We start from the raw sequence: 23,772 nt of genomic DNA on the forward strand, positions 1-23,772 counted from the left end.
TTGCTCCAGCTTTTGATGATGTTCTGCTCAGGAGAAAAACAAGTTTCCATCATGTAAGGATTCTCATTCAGCAGCACACTGTGTCCTCTATTCGGCCCCCAGGAAAATATGATTAAGTTAATCGCATTTCTTTGGGTATATACAAATTAGGCTCATCGTACAACGTCCAGGAATTACTGTCCTTGTGTTTCACAATAGCGAGAATTAATTGAAATCCTTTAGGGTATATGAGGCCGGAAGTATGTCATGTTCATGGTATGGTAGGAAATAATTAGATCTGCAGTGAAGAGACACTCCCAATTAAAACTTTATGGGAAAATGATTCTGAAATTAGCTTTGAGGAAATACAGTGAGAACAGATCAGAGGCAAAAGGCAACATTTCGCAGTTCTATTAGCAAGTGTGTTTATATCCGTGCAGGGAATCCGTTAACACCTTTAGACTGCGATGCAATTGTGTGGTATTTGAGAGAAAACCAAGTCAATATCAGGCAAACAAAAGAGGCTACAGGAGACATATTTTTCTTGTAACGAGTCACAATGTTTATAGTAGTAATCTCTTACTTTTCACAATCAAGTCTGTCTTCCATTCTCACTAGGAAATGTTACCATTGCAGATAGCATGTCTAGAGTTTTAGAGAAAGGTATTGACAAATACAGAAAAAGTTTGTTCCTTAAATTTTAGAAATTATTTTTCAATTTCTCCAGTTTTATTTATTTTCTGAATTTTTAATTAATAGATTATTTTCAGAAATGATGAAAAACAGTGTGCGCATGCTCTTTCTCTGCTAGGTTGGTTGACACAGTTTCAAAATAGTCTGAAGTAAGGATACATATGTGGTGCCCTAATTTTTGTTTGTTTGCTTTTCTAAGAAATCCCAATATAACAATACTTAAAAAACCCTAATTTCTAGCATTTAAATAATATAGTTACAGAGCTGGAAATTTAGCTCAGTAGAAAAGTATTTGCTCAGCATATAGACAACCCTGGGTTCCATCCTTAGCAACAGAAAATGAAATACTTACCATAGTGTCAGTGTTTAAAGTAGACTTGCAGTCATTAGTGAGGCAGGAGTATTTGATTCTTGGGAGGGACTCTAAGATGAGAAACAAAGGTTTCTGACCTGGGCAACCCCAGTGCTTCCTGTGGGTTCGTGGACAGAGGGATGTGCAGCACAGAATGATCACAAACGCTTTCTATTCGAGCCATTCCTACACCTGCTGATGGACAGCTTGAAATCAGCTCCCTGGATGGTTACTGACATTGACTTCTCTTGAGGAAAGGCTGTGTCCTCTAGGCTTTTGTCGCAACACTCCAGCTTTAGTTTAAACAGAACATCTTGTGATTTGTAGGAGACTGCCGCCCATTCACGTGCAGAATCTCAGTGCTCCACGAGTGAGCTATTAGGTACAAAAGAAAGCATTTTAAACAAATTGATTTTTTTCTGTGAAGAGCTTAAGTCCAAAAGGACTTCTCTGTGAAAAAGTCAAGATCAATAGTCGTGCGCCCGACTAAATTGAATCAAGCCACGACTTCAATTTTATAATAATTTTAATGTAAGATAAATAATAAGCTTGCTTTGGAATCTTCCTCAATGGCTGACCTAATTTCAGTAACAGTCATGTGTTCCTTTCATTGCACCATTTGCTGTTGACATCAGAACCATAAGCAGAATTTAAGAGCAAGAAGCATACGTTATGAACAGCAACCAAAGGCAGATGTCTGGTGTGCCTTGGATTTTTTTTTTAACCTAAAGGCCATCAAAACTCAACTCTATTATAAATATATGTGTGGCAGGTAAATGAATACAAATGAAGAAAAAGGAGATTCCTGCTACTCTGTAGGAGTTGGGGAAACTATTTGAGGACAATTAATTATGTGCATTAATTATGGGTGATGATGACACTTTAAATGCATTAAACATGGCATCTTTAAAGATGACTGAGATAAGGACCTGACGATACAAGCTCAAAATCCACACTTGATCAAATGACACCAATATTGGGGATAAGATCTGCTGATGGAGTCTCTTAGTGTGTGGATAATAAATATTTAATAGATTGGTTGTAATCTCCCATGTATCAGACGGGGCACAACATGTTCATAAACACTTACTCAAATAACCAGATGAACATGTCTTAGATTCACAACCTGTTAGGAGCCAAATGTATACCCTTGGATAGGGCAGGTGCAATTCATTGAATGTGCGAGCCTACTTTTACCTTATGAAATAAAATGTGAGTGTGTGCATGTGTGCTCACACGTGTGTATGTGTGTGTGATAATGTAGAAAGGAGAGTCCGGAAATAAATGGAACTAGAGGAAGGGAGAAAGGGGAGAGTAACAGAGTAGATGAAGGGAATAAGGTCAAAATATTCAAAAAAATCTTTTATGAACCTATATTTATGAAACCTACCACAACATACAAAGAATAAATGCTGAAAAATTATATAAAATAAAACATTAAAAATGAGTATATAAGAAATTTTGTTAATATTAGGAACACAAAAGTGGGGAGGGGAGAAGACTCCTCCCTCAGTGGGAAAAGTACTTGTCAATACCCTAGAAAAGTGTGTGAATACCCTGGAGCTCTAGCACATGGCAGGTCACTGGAACTAGTGTTGGGGAGCAGAGACAGGAGGATCTTGCAGGCTCACTGGTCATTGGAATGCTAGTGTTGGGGAGCAGAGACAGGAGGATCTTGAGGGCTCACTGGTCATTGAAATGCTAGTGTTGGGGAGCAGAGACAGGAGGATTTTGCAGGCTCACTGGTCATTGGAATGCTAGTGTTGGGGAGCAGAGACAGGAGGATCTTGCAGGTTCACTGGTCATTGGAATGCTAGTGTTGGGGAGCAGAGACAGGAGGATCTTGCGGGCTCACTGGGACAGTCAGTCTATCAAATTGGTGAGCTCTAGGTTCTGGGACCTTGTCTCAACAATATAAGATGTGGAATCATAGAAGACACCTGGCTTCCATCTCTGGCTCCCACACATACATGCATATGCATGCATGTCTATCCACATACAAATGTGCACACACATGAATATACACAGAAAAAAAATACAAAGAAGTGACACATTATTCAAAGCCTCATTATGATGAGGAGGAAAGGGTAGATTCCTATCCGGCCCTGTTAGTATTTTACGCCATCCTGTCCTGTGCGAGTAACTTGACGAGAACAGTCATTAGAACATGCTGGGACATACAATGACAAACAAGCTTGCATCCATTCAGTCGGCAAATTCCCAGTGCTCTGGAATTCTTTGCATTTAAAAGAGAAGAGAAGAAAAAATAAAAACAGCAATTTTTTTTTCCAACCTTGGCAGGTGCTTCCGTCTGGCCTTGAGTGCATTTCGCTACATTTCACTGTTACACATAAAAAGCTTTTTATAAAAAGTGTAATTTGTACATATTTTTGAAAATTAATTTGATAAAATATTCACTGCAACCAGACTAACTCCTCCATGTTTGTCAGCCAACACAACCAAGGGAGGACTCTGGCTTTCTTTCTCCCCCTCACGCTCCTTTTGAAGCAGTTGTTACTCAGATGCCAATTACGATGCATGCTTGGAAGCAGATAATTGCTAAATTAATATCAACTGTTTCATAAATCATAGGTTTGTGAAAAAATTAAGCAAACTTCTAACATGTGGGTATACATAAAATTGGGAAATAAAAGGCTAAAAAAGGATAGACCTCTGAGACCTTCATTTTTTCAAAAATCAGAAAGACCTCTGAGACCTCCATTTCTCCAAAAATCAGATAACTCTGTCATTATTCCTTATTAGGAAACAATTTCATAATAAATATGATTGGCTCTAAAAATGAGTGTGAAATATTTGTACATGTAATAATGCTTGAAAATTTATTTTTAATCATCACAATGTTTAATTTTCTGTTTATAAAAATATTATGAAAGGTTGTTTTTTTTTGCCTTGTTTTTGTTTCTAAGTCTGTGTAGCCAGACTTGTTGAAATTTTTCTTTGTAACCTAGGCTGGAGTCAAGCTGACAACCTTTTTTTACTTGGTCTCCTGAGTGCTAGGATTGCATGGTAACTACTACCATGCCTAGCCAAAAACATTTCAAGCATATCTTGAGTTGAAATGCAAGGTTTAAAGATATCTGAGGCTGGGTTCAATCAGCAGATCTTGTCATCTTCCTTCTTGTAGCACTTAATGTCATTCAACTTATTTGCACAGCTACTTTTGAATCTGGGTTATGTATCACATACATTTTGGGATGCTTCGAACAGAGGAAATCTGCCAATAGCATGGTCTTATAGCCTTGTCTATCCAGGTTGTGTTTACAAGTTTCCTTTTCCAAGTCTCTTCAGTACTGCTGTGCTTGCAAACAGTAAGTATGGGCATTCTCCAATGCCTTTGCAATTTAATTCTTCAACTACTAATCATTTGAACTGTCAACTTGATACAACCTAGAATTATCTGGGAAGAGTGTCTTGATGAGGAATTATTTACAACAGTGTGGCCTACAGACACTTCTATCAAGGACTGTCTTGATTGCCAAACCCAACCCATTGTGGGCAGGACCATTTCCTTGGCATGGGGGTCCTGAACAGAGTAAGATAGGTAAATGATAGCTGAGAGTCAGCAAATGGGCTACATGGATTTATTTTTCCCTGTTCTTTATTTTCAGTGCAGTGTGTTAAGATGCTTAAGTTCCTGACTTTTCCATGAGGGACTGGAGGACTGGCTACTCCTTGAACTGAAAGCTGAACAAAGATTTGTCTCCCCTAACTTGTTCTGTGACATGATATATAATCACAGCAGCAGAAATGAAACTAGAATAGCAACACGGTATTGTTGTAACCTTTGATTTTCTCCTGTACTTTGCTTTAAAATCTACACCTCTTTATCTCTGGTCTCTTTCTCTTGCTTCTGACCCAACTGGAAATCTGATACATGGATCCTTATCAAAATAGACATCTCAAATTAAAACACTCATACTTACCACTCTCAATCCATGACAATCTTTTCCTCTCTTAGTGACAATCACCATTACCACTAATTAAGAAATAACTGAATATTAAATATTGATCATATAATGGTTAATGGTTCAGAATTCTAGTCCTAGATAGCTAATATTCCTAGTCAACTTTTCAATAATTGGTTTAGTGATATTGGTGCTGTGGTTTGAATATAAAGTGACCTCAGGTGAAAATGTTCTAATACCTGGTCCCCAGTGGATGGTGCTGTTTGGGAAGGTTATGGAACCATTAAGAGTTTTACTGGAGGAAAGATGTCATTGAGAACAGGTTTTGAAGATCTCTTGTTCTCTCTCTGCTTTCTGACTGCTAGGCTGCAGGCTCATGCAGCTGTGTCTTTCAGAACATGATGGACTGTATCCCCTCTGAAACTGTTTATAAGGTAAATCTTTACTCTGTTAAGTTGCTTTTTTCAGGGAACATTATTACAGCTATAGGGATAAACTATTATCATTTGCTAGTGTTTTAATCTATTGGTGTCATAATTTGCTTCTTTGATGCGAGATTTCGATTGCTAAAATATTAGTAGAGTGGAGATGATTCTACTTGTTATTATCTAATTTGATCAAGATAGAAACTTAGTTTAAGAATTAGTTTTGCATTTTTTTTACATTGTTGTAACTACTGCTGTTCATCATTTCAGAGCAAGCTTGATAGGGTCCTAAGACCATAAAACTGTGGGTTCCTCCCTGACTCTGGGTGGGTCTGAAGACTCAGCAGCTGCAACAGAATCCTCTCTGATTTTATGCCTCTTAATGAGTTCTCTTGTGAATTATGAGCCAATGGAATTTTGTGGCTGAGAATGGTCTTATCACCAAATGGTTTATTTCAAAGGCTTGCACCTTTGCTCCTCTACTCAGATCTGCTTTCAACCGGGACACTTGAAGAGCCAAGTTTCTGACTTGGCCTTGAATGTTTCTTTCAGCTCAGTTCTTAAGTGTCAGCATTTGGCTGGGTATTGCTACCTACAGGGCTGAACTCTCCTGAGACAGTGCTGTCAGAGGTAAATATGCTGTGGACCAGAAGGAGAGATGACACGGCTGGCTTTCCCCCACACTGCTCCAGCGAGGAAGGGTTAGAGCTCGGCCATTAATTAAAATGAGCCTCCTTTGTCGTCCCTGTATCGCACACATTCGCAAAGCCACTGGTCTCCAGCTGCAGAACATACTCAGAAAAGCTGCCTGTGTGCGAAACCAGCCAAGAATAATAATTATCTCGCTGACATGTCGGTTTCTAATGAGTTCCTTATTTATTTTCCAATTCCACTGTCATGTCTATTAAGTTCAAAAAATTCACAGTATTTCTAACATGCCTCTAATATATGTACATGCAACAACATAGTTTATAAAGCTAAAACTTCTGTTCTATTGTATATTCACCCTGAATAAGTAGATAAATTTGAAGAATTAAAATGAGCCATAGGCAGTGAGAGACTCACTTAAAATGTGAGTGTATAATAGAACACAAACTTTCATCAAAATCATCAATATACAAAATGGAACTTTTATAATTTGAACTTCTATTTACACTTTACATAAATTTTTATCAATAGAACTCTGTCAAATAAACCACAGTTTTTCATGGATTTTACTCAAAACACAGCTCTCCTCCTTTCCCCTTTCTTTTATTTGATTATTAAGACAATGGTTCTCAACCTTCCTAATGCACACAGTTCCCCATGTTGTGATGACCCCAATCATCAAATTATTTTTGTTGCTACTTCACAATTTTTTTTTTACTGTTATGAGTTACAAGGTAAATATCTGTGGGTTTCTGATGGTGTTAGCTGACCCCTGTGACAAGCATCATTCAACTCCCAAAGGGGTCACGGCTCAGGCTGAGAATCACTGGCTTAAGGACTTGGCGTGTGTATTTATGTAGTGACTCTTGCTTTCACCCTCCACTCTGTCATCACCTTTCACCTCCCACTGAAACCATCTCAGAAAGTCCCAGTCTACTTCCTAGTCGTGTGTGTGTGTGTGTGTGTGTGTGTGTGTGTGAACGTGATTCATATTTCGCCCCAGCATGGTTGGGAAATTATTTATTGGAGGCAGGGTAACTTTCCAGTGACTACCTCTCTGAACAAAATGACTCCCTTGCCAGAAAGCCATTAACTGCCAAAGGTCCCTTAGTGCGAGCCCCTCATGATTCCACCATTGATGGTAAGGGTCCCATGAAGATATTCTCACTTTTACCAAGAGATTGTTCCTAAGCAGAATGTCTAGGTGATGCTCAGTTGACATGGATGGAAGTGAATGGTAAGGACACTATAACCTTATCGTCACTCAGAAAACTCAGGCCCTTCTCAAATAGAGAAATGAAATCAGAGTCCTGGTTTATGCTTGCCAGTGTTGTTCCAAGAGCATCCAATTCCAAAGTCTACAACTCAACATGGATGGTCCTTGATCAACTCTGCCTTTTCATAGACACTCAGTGTCCCACAGTAATGATAGACTTTGTCTCCTCTTCTATCCTTTCTTAACTAGTCCTCATCCCTTCTGGCTTTCCTAGAAAGCCTGGGAAAGTTTTTAAAACATTTTATTTTCTGAAGCTTTGAAAAATTTAAGGAAGTGTTTCTTGGTACTAGGAGACATTTCCCCTCCATTTTCTATTTTCCTTGAGGACTCATGCTGACACATGGAGCTTTCTTCTTCCTCCCATTCTCCTTGGCTTTCTAGTTGTCCTAGCTTATTAATCCCTACATGCAGGGAACTGAGTCTGTTGTTTCCAGATCCCATGGTCATTGCATTATACAAAACAATTTTCATTATATCACTGAAAACTATTTGGTATATGGTCCTTGCCTTCAATTCCAGGGCTCTGCAGAAGGAAGAAACTTTGTTCTTTACTGACAGAGGAGGTGTATAGGCTGACAATACTGGGACAAGAATCCCACTGGCTAACAGTCCTAAATTATATCCAGTTCCATGAATTACATGAGCCTTTATTTGGAAGTAATTTAGTTCTGAATGTCAAAATCCTGACATGAATTATTTTAGCCCCAAAGGGAAGTTTGTGACTCATGACACAAGGAAGAGTTGAATGATCAGATGACCAAGAGGACTGACTCATTTGGAACCAAAAATATCAGGGGCAGAAGGTCATGAGAGTGTTTCTTCTTTATTTCTTTGGGACTTTGTTTGTCAGTTTGATGCTCCAGTCCTGTAGATGCCTTTCTCTCAATTCCAGAAGTTGGTAGTTTCAGAATCTTATGGCAGAAATCACTTGTTTGTTTGTTTGTTTGTTTTAACATCACAGAAAGATCAACTCTGTGACTCAGGTTCATTTTTGAAAATCATCCAGTGCCCTAATATTCTTGGCTTGGGTTGGAGCCCATTTCTTGATCATTTTATTTTAGTCAGATTGACATAAAGCTATGTAGAAGCTTGCTGGCCTTGAGAGAGTCACACATATAGCAATGAGGAGGAAATTGTAGAGGTGAGCATGTTTCTCAACACATTAAAAGCTCACTATACGGTGTGTTCCCACTTGTCAGAGAAGCACTCAGTATATCTTGCTTCTGGTACTGTGATATTGCCTGTGATATCTGTATCCACTCAGCACAGTTGTGGAAGTTCCCAGAAGTTTTTCCTCAGTGTCTTCCTGGGTTGAAAGGGCTAACTTAGGTTCCTGCCTGTTATGATCTAAGAACTGTCCACGAAGATAAGAGCCACAAAACAGGTTGCCATGGTTGAGATACCTGGAAAAGTTAAGTACATAGTATTCTGTGTTAGAATTTGTTTTCTTTGGGATGCCTTTTTTGTATTTATTCTGTATCGTACAGAGACATTTGAAACTGTAGAAATTCTCATGCTGATAAGTTACATGTACTAATTATTAAAAAAAGAGTTAGAAGAAAAAATAAACGGTAGTGTAAGGCAAGTATTGGACATCAGAGGCCAGTTTCAATACCAGCCAGTAGTTTAACAGTGAACTTGAGTTAAGGAATCGTAGGCTCCTCTGCGTGTATCCCCTCTGCTATTTCCCAGGTTCACTTGCCATGTGGTTCCAATAACCTCTCAGGTAAAGAACCTGAGGTTCCTCCGCATGTCTCCCCTCTGCTCTTTCCTGGGTCGTTTGTCATGTGGTACCAATAACCTCCCAGCTAAAGAACTGCAGGATCATCTGCAGGATTTCTCCACCTGCTCGTCTCCCGTGTTCCCTCTTCATGTGGCTCAGAGTAACCTCCAGTGGCCAATTGTGGGTTGAAGATAATTAGCCTTTAATTATCATCAGTTACATTTTCACCTGTTTCAAATCCCCATAACTTTCAGTTTTCCAATTAGCTTATTCATTCTCCAACAAGGAAGTGTGGAGAAACAGGCTTTCCCTTTGGGAACTGACCTGTTCCCACTAACATTTCAAGTTATATTTTAGCTCATGTAAGAACTCTCTTAAGGGAATCAACTTATTTTAATATATAAAAGCATTATGCACCACACACACACACACACACACACACACACACACACACACACACCACAGACACACACCACAGACATCTCAAATCAAACGTGTGTTGCTCTTCCTGTAGTCGCTGAATCCGACCAGACACTGGAAATCCTGTCTCTGGGGAGATCAGAACGATGACTATTATTCAGCAAAAGAACAGACGAATTCAAAATTTATGTAAATAGGCAAAGCCTTATTTTCAATCTGAAGAAAGTTTTCTATTCTGTTCTCCTTTATGGTTGCATGGGTATAGAAGTCTAAACCAAAACAGTAGGATGTAAAAAGAATAAATAAATCAGTGCTTGGAGGATCTCAATGTGAGAGTTAGTGGACTCTTCCACATTCCTGGAAAATTAACACAACACAGTCACTAACCTCACAAAAAGCAATTTGCGAAGAGAAAAAAAAAGGAAGGTAGTTTACTTTGTAGACCTCTTAAGGCTTTTATATCTTTGTATTGCATGATATCATATATTCCTAGAGATGAAAGTATAGAGAAAACATGTAGGGCTGTTCTGGGAATACACGCTCATTAGCATGCAAATCATTTATCGAGATGCAAATAATTTAACTATAATGTTGTGAGTGTCCCCAGAGTAAATAATTTCCATTTTCATTGCTGAATATGATACAAACACCCATAATATTTTCTCTGAAAATTATAGTGCTTATTCTGAACTCTTTTTTTTCTGCTAACAGATTTTATCTCCTGAATCTTGAAAGCGTGTGAGTGACCATGTCATTTTGTTGACTCGCAGGTAAAGGAGGGACAATGGAGGATCAAGAGCTGTGGTAGCAAGGAGCATAAAGCATGCAGCCATTTCTAAAACGTTCCTGGTTTTCAGAGTACTGATTAAGTGCAGTGCTCACTTATTTTTTCATAAATATTAATCAATTTATTATTTATCACCCTTTGTTATAATTATAAAATATTCAAAATATAATCAGTGTGTTACTTGGTCCCATGTCAAATATATATTTTCAAATTTAATAGAATAAATAATATCATTAATAAATAAATTAGAAATATCACCCTTTACAGTTTGCAAGTTGTAGAGATGAGTCTCCTGGGAAATTCTATTATGCAAAGAATTATAGGTGATATTCTTGTTAAAGTGTTTTTCGTTCTAAGTGTCTCAAAATAGCTCATTGACATAGTTTGATGCTCATATTTTGAGTATTTTTATTTCTAAATTACGGTGAATAGTGATAAGGAAGCAAGGAAGAAAGGGATCGGTGGAGGGAGAGAAGAATGAATAAGGGAAGGAAGAAGAGAGGGAGGACAAAGAGAAGGAAGGAAGCAAAGAAGAGAGGAGGGAAGGACAGAAGGGAAGAACGAGTGAATGACTTGACAGAATAAATGAAGGAAGAAGGGCTGACAAATTAGCTGAGCAATACAAGGAAGAGTTAAATGACATCTCTTTCTAATCTGTCTGAATTGTTGGCCATGTTCCCTTAAATTTTTAACTTCTTGTTTGCTAGCAGTTGTTATTATATACATGTAAAATGCTGTGGAGAAGGCCATATTTTATTTTCTATATTGCTTCCTGTTTCCTGGTTTGAGCAGTCTCCGTGATGCCTCAAAATTATGAAGTTAATTTATATTCTCAACAGGGCCAGGCAGTTTCTGTGTCTCCATGTCCTCCCCAGCATCTTCACTAGTGTCACAGAAAGCTCCACTGTGGCTTTCATTAGAAGTTTTCTGATAGCTGACGATAATGAACTTTTTCATGTATTTGTTTGTTATTTGGTTTTTTTTTTTCTGGGAAGTTTCTATTAATATAATTCCTCTACATTGGATTAATTTTATTTAAAGTATTTTTGAGGTTCGTAAGTACTGTGGGTAGTAATTATTTGTCATTTGACTACTAGCAATTTTTCCAACTATGTGCTCTTTTCATTTCATTTCTGGATATATGTCCAAAGAAAATAAAGTCATTGTACCGGAATGACGCTTGCACCGCCATGCTTGATGCCATGCTATCCATGAGTACTGATATATGGAGTCAGCATAGATGCTCACTGATATATGAGTGAATAAAGAAAATGCATAAATCTGCAATGGAATATTAGTCACGTAAGAAGAAATAAATGATATCATTGTCAGCAAAAAAGATAACATTGGTTATCATTTTAAGTAAAATAAGTTATACATATTTATACATAGAAATGTATATGGTTTCTCTCATTTGTTGAAGCTTTGAAACAAAGGCCAATGCCCATGTTAACTACTGATTACTACAGGAGGATAAGGGGTGGGCGTATTGAGATGCATACAAGGAGGGAAGCTGGATTTGATCACAACATGCTAAGCGTATGCATAGCAATATCATTCCAAATTTCATTCATGCCTATCAATAGAATGTTTAACTAAAAGTAAAATGAAATGCAATTTAAGATATTTCACAGTTTTTTTTCTCCCTTCATCATTGATGCTTGTTGTGAACATTATGGATTGCCTAACCTCATCTTATAGAAAACCAATATTTTCTCATTGCTATATCCCAGGTATTTGACTTCCCAGAAGCCCATGGCTTTGTTGAATAATGTGGTGTTGTTAGTGCTCCAAGCAGAGGTCCCAAGGCATGCTGGAAATGACCTAACATACCTTCATCACATCAAGAAACTCCATTAATCTCTCTAAACAAACATGTTAGTTAACAGTGATTTTTCCTTGTTTTCTTCAAGTGCCTTCAAGTGATGTAAGCAGTTCTACCCTCATATAGTAATCCATTAGACAATAAACCAACATTGTCCAGGGTCTGTATTCCTACTTTACCACATTTTCCCATGGTGTCTCATAGTTGTATGGTCTAAACATGGTTGCTTCTACTCCAGGTATCACATTCATATTTATTGCAGTCCTAAAAGGTAGCAGGGAAGGATAGTGATCGCTGTCTTTACTGTTAAGATAAACAAACCATTCCCCATGCTGGCACCTTGCTTACTGTGCCTTCTTTAGAAGGAGTCAATCTTACAAAATCGCTTAGTGAAATTGAATTCCTGTTTCCTAAGTGAGTGCTTTCCAAATGCAAATGCTATCATCCTCTTCCTCCTGCTGTTTTTCCCCCCTCTTCCTCCTCTTCGTTCTCGTTCTTCTCCACTCCACTCCCACACTGGATTCCTCTGCTGATGCTGCATGATACATCCTTGTGACAATGAAGAACTGTACTTGACTGAATAAAAGATGTTCTGGTTTGATCATCACTTTGACAGAATATAGAATTTTCTGGGGAGAGAATTTTAATTGAGACATTGTCTAGATTAAATTGGTCTGAAGGGGGGATTCTTTCCATTGCTAATTGATGCAATAAAATGAAGTCCACTGTGGGCAGCATCATTTCCTAAGAAAATGGTCTTTAACTCTATAGGAAAACTAGCTAAGGCTAAGCCTGCCTTCCTGCCAGCAAGCAGCATCTTTCATGGTGCCTGCCGTACTTCGTTGACTGAAATGAGTTCCTTTGTCATTGTGGCTGACATAAAATAGGAAGCAAGTCTGCCTTCAAATTCTTTTGAGTTCCTGTCTTGACTCCTCTCAGTGATGGACTGTGACCTAGATTTTATAAGTCACATAAACTCTTTATCCTCTAAACTTTGGTCAGAGGGTTTTCTCGTAGCATCAGGAAAGGTGCTAAAACAAGGAGCTATCTATGAATCTCCCCTCAGAGTGCTGAATATCTAGCAGAAAAATATTGGGTTTTGATAACACAAAAGTGAAGGTATGCTGCATCCTGAAGAAGAATGTAGCAAAATTGATGCACTAAAAAAATCAGAGTGCTAAGTGTTTTCATGATTCCCCTCTGTATGCTGTGATTGTCATTGAATAATAAAGAAACTGCTTTGGACCTATAGCAAGGCAGAAAGGATGTAGGTGGAGAAAACTAAACTGAATGCTGAGAGAAAGAAGGCAGAGTCAGGAGATGCTGGACCTTTATCCAGTAAACCACTGCCACGTGGCAATACACAGATAACTGGAGATGGGTTAATTTAGGATATAAAAGTTAGCCAGACATATGCTTAAGCTATTGGCCAAAGAGTATTGCATATAATATGGTTTCTGTGTGATTATTTTGGGGCTGAGCAGCCAGGAACAAACAAGTGGCCTTCATACTACATTTCCATGCTGTCTTAAACTAGGAATATCATTGCTTTGAAGCTATCTCAGCTCACCAAATGAATTTGTGCTGTTCTACTGTCAGAAACGTGAGATTAAAAATGCTTTTATCCTGTCATAATTACACAAAATATTTTTAAATGCCACATATGTATATATATATGCAAATATATAATTATAAGATTAAATATGCTTGAAGACCTGTTGCTTTGTTTTAAACTAAAGCGCCCTGGAAATGGCAGCTGATTCCCTTGATACTGTAGCTGTCACAGTAGAAAAGTCTGTGTAAACTGTTGACAAAAACAATAGAAAGGAAAAGAAACAACTGAGAGTTATTAATAAAACTAAACATGCTTTGTCACCAATATTTAAACAACGATTTATCCCAAATCACATGACATTACACTCCCATCCCACTAAGGGTGTTACACTACTTGTTCAAGTATTTCATTTGATACATCATAGAAGATAATTTATTTGTCACGAAATGCTTACAATCTCTCCCTTAGTAAATAGAGAATCTGTCATTAATAAGAACTTCAGCAGAAAACTTCGCTGTTTACTTGCTTTCTGTCCAGAGTCTGGCTCAAGTTTTATAGCATGCATTTTTTTTCAGATTAAAATTCAGACATGAAAATTAATGAACTATAAAAATAGGAAACACAAAGATATGTATGCTTATGTTCAGCAACTTGTAGTAGCTGTCATTGTTTCCAGAATAAATGCTCTTATAAGTTATGATTCATATTTGAGGAAATACACTCAACAAATGAGTGTTAATATGATAATAGATAAGTTTTTCATATAGGGAAGTCCATTATAGCCAACCACTTGGCTTAATTATTGAACAATGATTTATTAAATATCTTCCATAGCTTTGGGATCTACTGTAAAATTAGCTGACTAATCTATTAAAAATTGTGTAATGATATCAACACCAACAGATTAAATACTATAATGTTTTAAAATGGAAAACATGATGACTATATAAAGCATGTTACATATAAAAATGAAGATTCATTTTTAAATTCAGTTACTCTATATGTTTTAAGTTACAGCATCATGTATCCAAGAAACATCTTCCAAAATGTTAGGCAAAATACAATATTTACCAAGGTATTACTAGCAGTTCTCATGAAGAAAAGAGTCCACAGGCAAAGGCGTTCCTGTTGTAAGAGGCAAGCATAGCTTACAACCAGAACTGGCCTGCTCAGCAGTGACAGCATGTGACACACAGACTAATGTAAAAAAAAAAAAAAAAAAAAAAAAAAGAATTAAAGACAAGAATTTAAACAAAGTTTTTATGTTTAAAAGTTTAGTAGTTTCATTCAGAAACATATTAAGGACAAGTTTTCAAAATCCTTATAACTTATTTGGCCAGTCAAGATTATTGTGAGCTTTCTTTGAATATTGTAAACTTTGTAAAACATATTAGTGAGGAGAGCTTCTATTTTTATCTATCAAAGAAGATGGGTTGTAAAAAATACTATTTTGTAGGGTTTATGGAAAAGTTGCAGAACATTAAAGTGAGACTGCATCACAGTCCAAAAGAATTTGGTGGTATGGGAAAGATTTTTATGAAGGAAACAGAAGTTTGGTTCATAATTTATACATCTGAATGTGTGTCAAGGGCTTGAGAAGTGGGAAGGATAAAGGGAAAGGGAAATGTATCAGTCACATCCCCAAAAATGAGAAGAATGAACTGTCTTTTAGAGTGGTCCAGGCTGGAGACAAAGAAGACACATTGTGTGGTGACAATTATAAAAAGGAAACTCTGATATGTTAGATGAAAAGCCAAGAGTGAGTCTTCATAAAAACTTGGTTTCTGGCTTGTACAACAGTAGAGCTAATCAATAAAACAGAAGGCAGAGGAAGCACAGGCCGCAGAGTGAGGGAGAGGCTGTGCTCAATTTGTGCATTGTTGAATTTTAGAAGTCTAGAAGGTACCTAGGAGAAAGAATGGTGGCAGAAGCTCCGAAGAGATTTTTGGGTTGGGTATATATAATTGGACATGGAGGCCAGCTGGTATGTGGAGTTACCATATATACATTGATGGATTTTCCGAGATTATGTGGATTAAGGAAAAGCAAGAACCTAGGGTAAAACCTGAATAGACAAGAACGCCGAGAAGACCTGAGAAGAAAGGGAATGTTTGTGAGGATAATTAATCTATAGCTGGAATGTAACTTATTAAAAGGTATCATAAAGTCTAATAAAAGAACAACCTTTTCTGCATGAAGACTCAGAGTATATACGTTTGACTTTATAGAAAATAAAATTTTTGTTCCAAGTACACATTTCTAACACAGACTACAAAAGGAGTTTCAGAAAATGCATAAACAAATAAGTGTGGCTTGTTGAATAAAATTTATTCACAAAACAAGCAACTGAAGAGATTAAGCCTCTAGGTTTCTCTATGCTAATCCTTGAGATTCAGTCCTCAGGAGGTGAAGAGGTTATTAAAATAAAGAATACCAGGGCTGCAACATTGAACCAAATGATGAAGTAAAATAATGTTCTCCCCATCCTCAAAAATCAAACTCTCTCCAAAAGTTTTAATGAAGTCATCGTCATCACCATGGAGCTAGGGATACTCTACCAGAAGGAAAAGGGAAGAAGAAGTGGGGAGGAGGAAGGAGAGAAGAAAACACTTTGTGGAGGACCTTACGTGAGAGAGCAGGTGGGGAAAAAAGGCTTTTGTTTACTTGCCTGTGTTGGAAAGCAGGAGAAGTTCTGTTCTGTGAGCAGATAGTGGACCCAAGCAAGGGAACTGGTACAGAGATGGGCTTTAAACCCATAGTGACCCACATCTCTTGTGACAAAAGATAAAGTTCAATGTTTATTCACGAAATGTGTAGGCTTTTTCTTAGTACTGACTTCTGTGGAGCCAGAGTCTATTTGCTTGTAGAGATCTAGGGTTCAGTTGGTTCTAGGCCCAAACATTTGAGGGCAGATGAATGCATTTAAGAAAAAGCAGTTAAAATTGATGAATTACTTCCCAGAACTTTTCATTAAGGCACTGGGGCTATCTGCAACAGCTCTTCAAGGAACGCTGCTTCTCAATTCCAAGTCTTCAGCGTATTTTCCTCGCAAGCACGTCCAACATATTATGTTTCCTGTCATAAACCACAAAGCAACAGGACCAAGCAATTGAACCACAGGCCCAATAGTTAATTTTCTCTGTTGTGCCATGGTGGTGAAAAGATGCCTAGCACTGACTTCCATTTACCAAGGTGATAAATGTTGGCATGTAAAATAGTTCAATTATGTTAGGAGTTATATGATACATTTTCCTGGAATATGTGAGGCGTCAGAAGTCATGAAGAAAGAAGACAAAGCAAAAGGTACATTGTGGAGGAAACAGGAAGGCAGGATTTGAATTTCATTACAATTGGGAGAATACTGCGAGTTGATTGCCCATACTTTTTTTTAAATTTTATTTATTTATTTTTTTTCTCATGGTTTATTTTTTTATATTTAAAAATTTCCATCTTCTCCCCTCCTCCTCCCCCTCCCTCCCATCCTCCTCCCCCTTCCCTCCTCTCCTTCTCCCCCTTCCCTCCCCTCCCCTCCACCCATACCTCCCCTCCCTCCCTCTCAAGGCCAAGGAGCCATCAGGGTTCCCTACTCTATGCTAAGACCAAGGTCCTCCCAACTCCCCCCAGGTCCAGGAAGGTGATCGACCCAGCTGAGAAGGCTCCCACAGAGCCCGTCCATGCAGAAGAATCAGAGCCCAGCGCCATTGTCTTTTGCTTCTCAGTCAGCCCCCGCTGTTGGCCACATTCAGAGAGATGGGTTTGGTCGCATGATCTATCAGTCCCATTCCAACTGGAGTTGGTGATCTCCCATTAGTTCTGTCCCACCGTCTCCATGAGTGAACGCACCCCTCACGTTCCTGACTTTCTCCCTCATGTTCTCTCTCCTTCTGCTCCTCATCAGGACCTTGGGAGCTCAGTCCAGTGCTCCAATGTGGGGCTCAGTCATTTTCCCCATCTATCGCCAGATGGAGGTTCCCTCACGGTCCTGACTTTCTTTCTCATGTTCTCTCTCCTTCTGCTCCTCATCAGGACCTTGGGAGCTCAGTCCGGTGCTCCAATGTGGGGCTCTGTCATTTTCTTCATCTATCGTCAGGTGGAGGTTCTATGGTGATATGCAAGAAATTCATCAGTATGGCTATAGGAACTGGCCTTTTCAGGCTCCCTCTCCTCAGCTGCCCAAAACTTTTGAAAAAGATCAAATACCAACTGTATTGTTGTACAAAAGATGAACCTTATCTGAAGCAAAGAAAACCAGCCCACAAATCACAATCCCAGAGAACCTAGACAACCTAAGACCCTAAGAGAGACATACATAGATCTAATCTACATGGGAAGTAGAAAAAGACAAGATCTCCTGAGTAAATTGGGAGCATGGGGATCTTGGGAGAGGTTTAAAGGGGAAGGAAGAGGCAGGAAGGGGAGTAGAGAAAAATGTAGAGCTCAATAAAATCAATTTAAAAAAGGTAAAAAGGTAACTTATCTGAAAGAATATGAAGAACTACCCCACTAATAGAAAAAAAAAGAAACCCAGAATTTAACATTTCAGGAAATAAAGCAATGCATACAAAAACACAAGCAGGTGTGTGTGTGTGTGTGTGTGTGTGTGTGTGTGTGTGTATGTGTGTGTGTGTGTATGCAAAAATAATTCTGAAAATATTTCGCCATTTTGGATGCTTTAACTTGTAATTATTTGATTCTTAAGCACTGACACCTACCTGGAGGGCTGAGAATGCCCTTGAAAAGAGTTTAGAAGTCATTAGCGTCTGTGGCATTTCAGATCAAGGAAAATATTTTCGACTTACTACATTTGCTTCCTTCTCAAATCATATAAATGGTGTCATGTGTGTGTGTGGTGTGTGTTCAATGTATACATGGGCGAGCTCTTTTTTCCTCCAATTTCTTTTTCTATTCTTCAGCCACCAATCCTCTCCATTCCCCACCAATTTTCCCCACCCCACCCTGCCTTTGTCCAAGAAAGTAGCACACTGTGATTGAATCCTCATTTCACCTCAGCTCTCCCCCTTCTTTCCTTTCCTTTCTACTCCTTTTAAAATTTTCAAGTGCAATTTAGTTCGAATTCACAATGGAATAAGTTAATGGAAATTTTGAGAGTAGACAATCAAATCCACTTTAAAAATAGTTAATTTGAATCAAGAATATTCAAATAGGCAACACGAATTTCTAGGAAAAATATCATTTCCATCAAGCATGTCACCTTTGAAATAGTGAGTGTTGGGAGAGGTTTTAGCAGTGTGGGACATTTCAATGTTCATGATTAATATGGTGCCTTAGTTTAGAACTGGAGAAAGACAATTTACTGGCTGACAAAATGACCAGTTATATGTTTACATTTCCTCAGAATGGGAAACAGTCATAGCACCTAGGGAATTAGCTTGCCGTTTATTGGTCTTTTGCATTTTACATAAAAAGGTAGTTTCAGTGTTCAATTATTTGTGATAATGTTCAGTGTTCACTCACCAAGAGGGAGGTAGAAGGTGTTTCTTGGAACTTAATCATCTAGATGTTATTTAAGATACAAACTTTTAGGACACAGTTTGCTGTTTTGTGTAATTATTTAAGGGGCGCTTGGAGCTGGTATTAACAGTTTGCAACAATTCCTTACAGCGAACTTGTTTGGAATGAGTATACGAGGAAACCGCATTAATGTCGGAGGGAGTATTGGGGCCTCATTTGCTCTGTGCACAGGAGCGGCCTCATTATAAATAAAGACAAACAAGTGCAGCATAAAGAGCATTTATCCCTTTTTAATGGACTTTTAAGTCACTTTCTCAAGTTGTTGACGAATGTAATAAAATAAAATTAAATTAAAAGAAATGTCAAGGACAAGAAAACAAATTTAAAAATTAACAAAGCCCACAATAAATTAGCAATTACATGTCCATCAAAGGTTTTAAAGAGGGTTGATCTCGACAAAAAGTGGGAAAAAGTCAACATTATTGTAGCTTTTGCAGGAACAATTATTATCATTGCAAATTACTTAAACTATTAAGCTGAGAATAATTCAGAAATATCATTAGCAGTCAAATTACTGAAAAGGCCTGTTTTCTTTCCCCCTTTGTTTAATTTAAACTTAATGTCTGCTTATTCTCACACAAGCAGAAAATGCTGATAAATAATTCCAGAGCATGCCTAAACATCTCCCTTCACAGCTAGCTTCTAATTTGATCTCTGGAGACCCTTCTCAGTAGCTGAATAAAATATTTTCATTTATTCTAGGAGAGCCTCCTACAGCACACGTTTCTAATCTTGAACTGCTCAGTAATGCCTCCAGATGAAGTCCTCAGCAAATCATTAAACTTGTTCAATAACGACGTAACAAAGCATGGGAGAATTGGCATCAGGACAGCCAACAAGTTTTTCAAATGGAGAGAGAGAGAGAGAGAGAGAGAGAGAGAGAGAGAGAGAGAGAGAGAGAGAGAGAGAGAGAGAGAGAGAGACCTTAAATAAGCCAGCTTAAGTTTCTAGGGCAAATTGGAGAGATTATTTAAAATTTGTAACTTTGTAGCCATAGTCCATGGTGCCAGTTTGTCTGGCAGAACCTCACTCGTAGATTGGAGCAGAGTCCCCGAAACTGTGTTTGCTTTTAGTGAGCTTCAAAGGGTGCCTGGGCCCCAGAACATGTGCTGGATCCAGTGCGTGCAAACCATAGGGTCTGCTGATCAGCTTGTTTGTTCTTCATACAAATAAATGTCCCAATGATCAGATAATGAAAATTACTTTCCCCCAACTGTCTGGATCCATCAAGTTGCAATTTGATGAGACTAGAAGAAAGACTTGTGAAAAGCTAATTTTTTCTGTCCTAGGCTGGAAATTCATGATACACGTTGATGATTCATGCCCTGTGAGGCGCATTACTAATTACTAATTAGGGAGGGGCTCGAATTGGGCGGTTGCTGCTGAAGACAACTGGATTTAACTCATGAGCCTGGAGGAGTGACTGGTGTCCACCAACATGTCTTACATTGTTCATTACCATGTGCACTCTTTTTTCATTCATTCATTCATTCATTCATTCATTCAGTCATTCAGTCAGTCAGTCAGTCAGTCACTCACTCTGTCTTCTGTCTTTCTACTCCTACCTCCCTTAGTTTGTGAGGACCACTCTGCAGTGTCAATATATTCCATAGGAGCAGAAAGGTGTTTCTTATGCAAATCCTTAACTTTTCCTTCAGAGTTCCAAGATCATAAACTTCAACAAATAAACAAACAACAGCAATAATAATAAAACAACTAAAAGCCAAACCCCTGTTTTTATTGGATGGGTTTGTAGCTCAGGGTAGAAAGTTCCTCTTAGCCAAGTTTAAGACCCCGCTTTCAGTTCTACAGCCTTTACCTAAAAGCAAGGCAGGCACAGCAGGTGCCTGTAATCTCAGAACTTGAGAGGCAGAGATAAGGGATGCACAGGGTCAGGTGATTAGTTAAATTAGCTGGAATTGGTGAACTCCAGGTTTAGGAAGAAACCCTGCCTCAAAAAATAAGATGATGAATAATTGAGGACATCTCCTGACTTCACCCTAGGTCTTCCACAAGCATGCACATATATGAACACACATGCATGTCCACATGTAACTGCATACACTTACATCCCTCACCCAAATTGACCTGCCTTGCTCAGTCTGCCTATTTTCATACTAATTCTTCTGCTCTCTAGGGACCTGTGTCCTCTTGAGTTGTTGCATGAATATCCTGGCTATTCCTTCACCTATGCTTTCCTTACATTGTTTTAACCTTCAAGTTCTGTCCCTTTACCCAACAGCTCGCTCGGCTACTTTTTACAGGTGGAGTTACAAACATTGGAGATGTGGAGTGCTGAGGAGAACTCTGCTTTGCACATGGTTTGCACATGTGTCCTCCTTTGCCGTGCTTAGCTCTCTTCTCTCACGGATGCTTGCAGGTAACTTGGCAGTGCAGACAATAGGGTCACGGAGAGACCCTAAAATAACAGCGACACATGAACAAACTGTTACATACGGAAGAAGAAGGCATCTGTGAGTGGAGATGGAGAATTTGTCCTTTATCTTTGACAAATAGTAGCTTTAAAAAAATAACATATCTTTACTCCCTATTATATTCAGAGGCAACAATTTTTATTGCTCTCTAGATACAGAAAATGAGAAAAACAGTGCAGAGAAGTTGCATTGCAACTATGCACACACACAATTAATACTTGGGAATTTCAAAGTATTTGAAACTCGGCTTCTTTGAAACTCGGCTTCACTAACACATGTGGAAATGCTTTCTAATATAAAAACCCTAAAATTTTATAGTCATTTAGAATTATAAAAGATATGACAATGTACTAGCTAGTATCTAGATTGTAAACTATTTTATTATGATTGTTTTATGGAGTTCGTTTGAAAATGGCCACAGTTCTCTATTCTATTTGCATATCTCTTCCTTGCCCCCTCCCTCTCCTCTTCCCTCCCTCTTTCCCTCCCTCCCTTCCTCTTTCCCTCTGTCTCTCCCTCCCTCCCTCCCTCTCTCCCTCCCTCCTTTTTTCCCTTTTTGGTCCTTCCTTTCCTGTTGGTTGAGCTGTGCTTGAGTGCTAGGTATGGGGGGGTCTTGTGGGACGTGGTTTCTCGAAGACCAGGTGGGTAACGATTCGGCGATGACAAACAGAAACAAACACAGAGGCAGTTTGAATCTGAGTGTCTTTTGCAGCTCTCAAATAAGGGTTTTTATACGAGTAAAACAGGCATTATAATTCTTAAAAGATGTGTTCAGTAAAGCAGTTACAAAAAAACAAATTATCATAATCACCTGGCACAAAAAGACACAAAATCAATCAAGTATTACATTTCCTGGACAGTGGGTTTAAAGAATCAATTACAAATGGAACAGATAACATCTTTAGTTACTACACAAAACAATTCGATGTATCACTTATAGTTAATGGATGACTGCTAGGTCCAGAACAAGTTAATAAATTTTTATATGTAATCCTTAACTAACATCTAACTTTTATCTTTTTAAAAATCTTTAAAGTTCAATTTAAAACTATACTTAAACGATGCTTTCTATACCATAATATCAAAGCCAGCCTCATCTACACATAGCCATACAAATTTATATATTGTCGGGAGGATAGTCTATCAAAGTATTATTTTATAATTATGTAAATGATTATAAAGCAAAGCGCTAAATCTCTTAGAAAAGAGGTCATGGCCAATGGCCCCAATTTAAGGGGGTAGCTTCTTCTTGGCCCAGGCTATCAGGAACATCTCGTAAGTACAGAAAGAAAATAGAAGCAGACAGATTGTCATGAGAACTACGGCTCAATATTTTCTCTCTGGCTAGAGAGTTCCACAACCAGTTCCAGGAGACCTCCTCCCTTTGGAGTCAAACGCCTCAATCTGTGAATCTTGTCACACAGATTCTACTGGGGTTGGTGTGACATTTGAGTATTTGAATAAAAACACTCATGTGTCACCATTTGCAAGCAAAAATAGAGGTGAGAGAAGTGGAGTTTGGAGCCAGTCCTCCCGGTTCTACATGCAAACCTTCACACTAACCGCTGTGTGACCTTTGGCCTACTAGTTAGGTCCTCTTTACCTTAGTTTCCTCATCCAAAGAACCAGGAATGTTCTAGAAACAGACATACTCTACAGCCCCTCAAACGCTAGGCAAACAAGAGTGTTTCATTATTGTCATTAAACTGCAGTGCAGAGAGTAACTCATTGGATCACTGATTTCTGTCTCAGCATCACAAATACGTTTTGCCATTGATTGACTATAACTTTCCCATTGTACGTCATCTACACCAGATGTTTCAGACTTTTTAATTAGGCTTCATTGTCTTTGGAGACTTTTGTAAGTAAAGCACAGGAGAGTTTAGTTCCTTGGAGGGTCTGTACTGAATCAGACTGCAGTAATGTGAATCCCAGCTAGCATGCTCTGGGGGAAATTATGGTGCCAGGGTCAGGCACATCTGTTCCTGTTCTATTGTTGTAATGTGTCTGTAAGTGGGAAGGTAAGACTTAAAACCCTGCTTCAGGAACCAAGTTCAAGATCAGAACAGAATCAAGCACACAGGATTGCTATTTGTTTTCTTAAAGAAAGATATCATGTTTTCATCGCAAGACTTTCTTTGATGTGATCAATTAATTATAACATTTGTGTGTGTATATGTGTCTGAATAAGTGTGC

Source organism: Arvicola amphibius, chromosome 14 (genome assembly GCF_903992535.2).
Source record: "Arvicola amphibius chromosome 14, mArvAmp1.2, whole genome shotgun sequence".
Classification (NCBI taxonomy): domain Eukaryota; kingdom Metazoa; phylum Chordata; class Mammalia; order Rodentia; family Cricetidae; genus Arvicola; species Arvicola amphibius.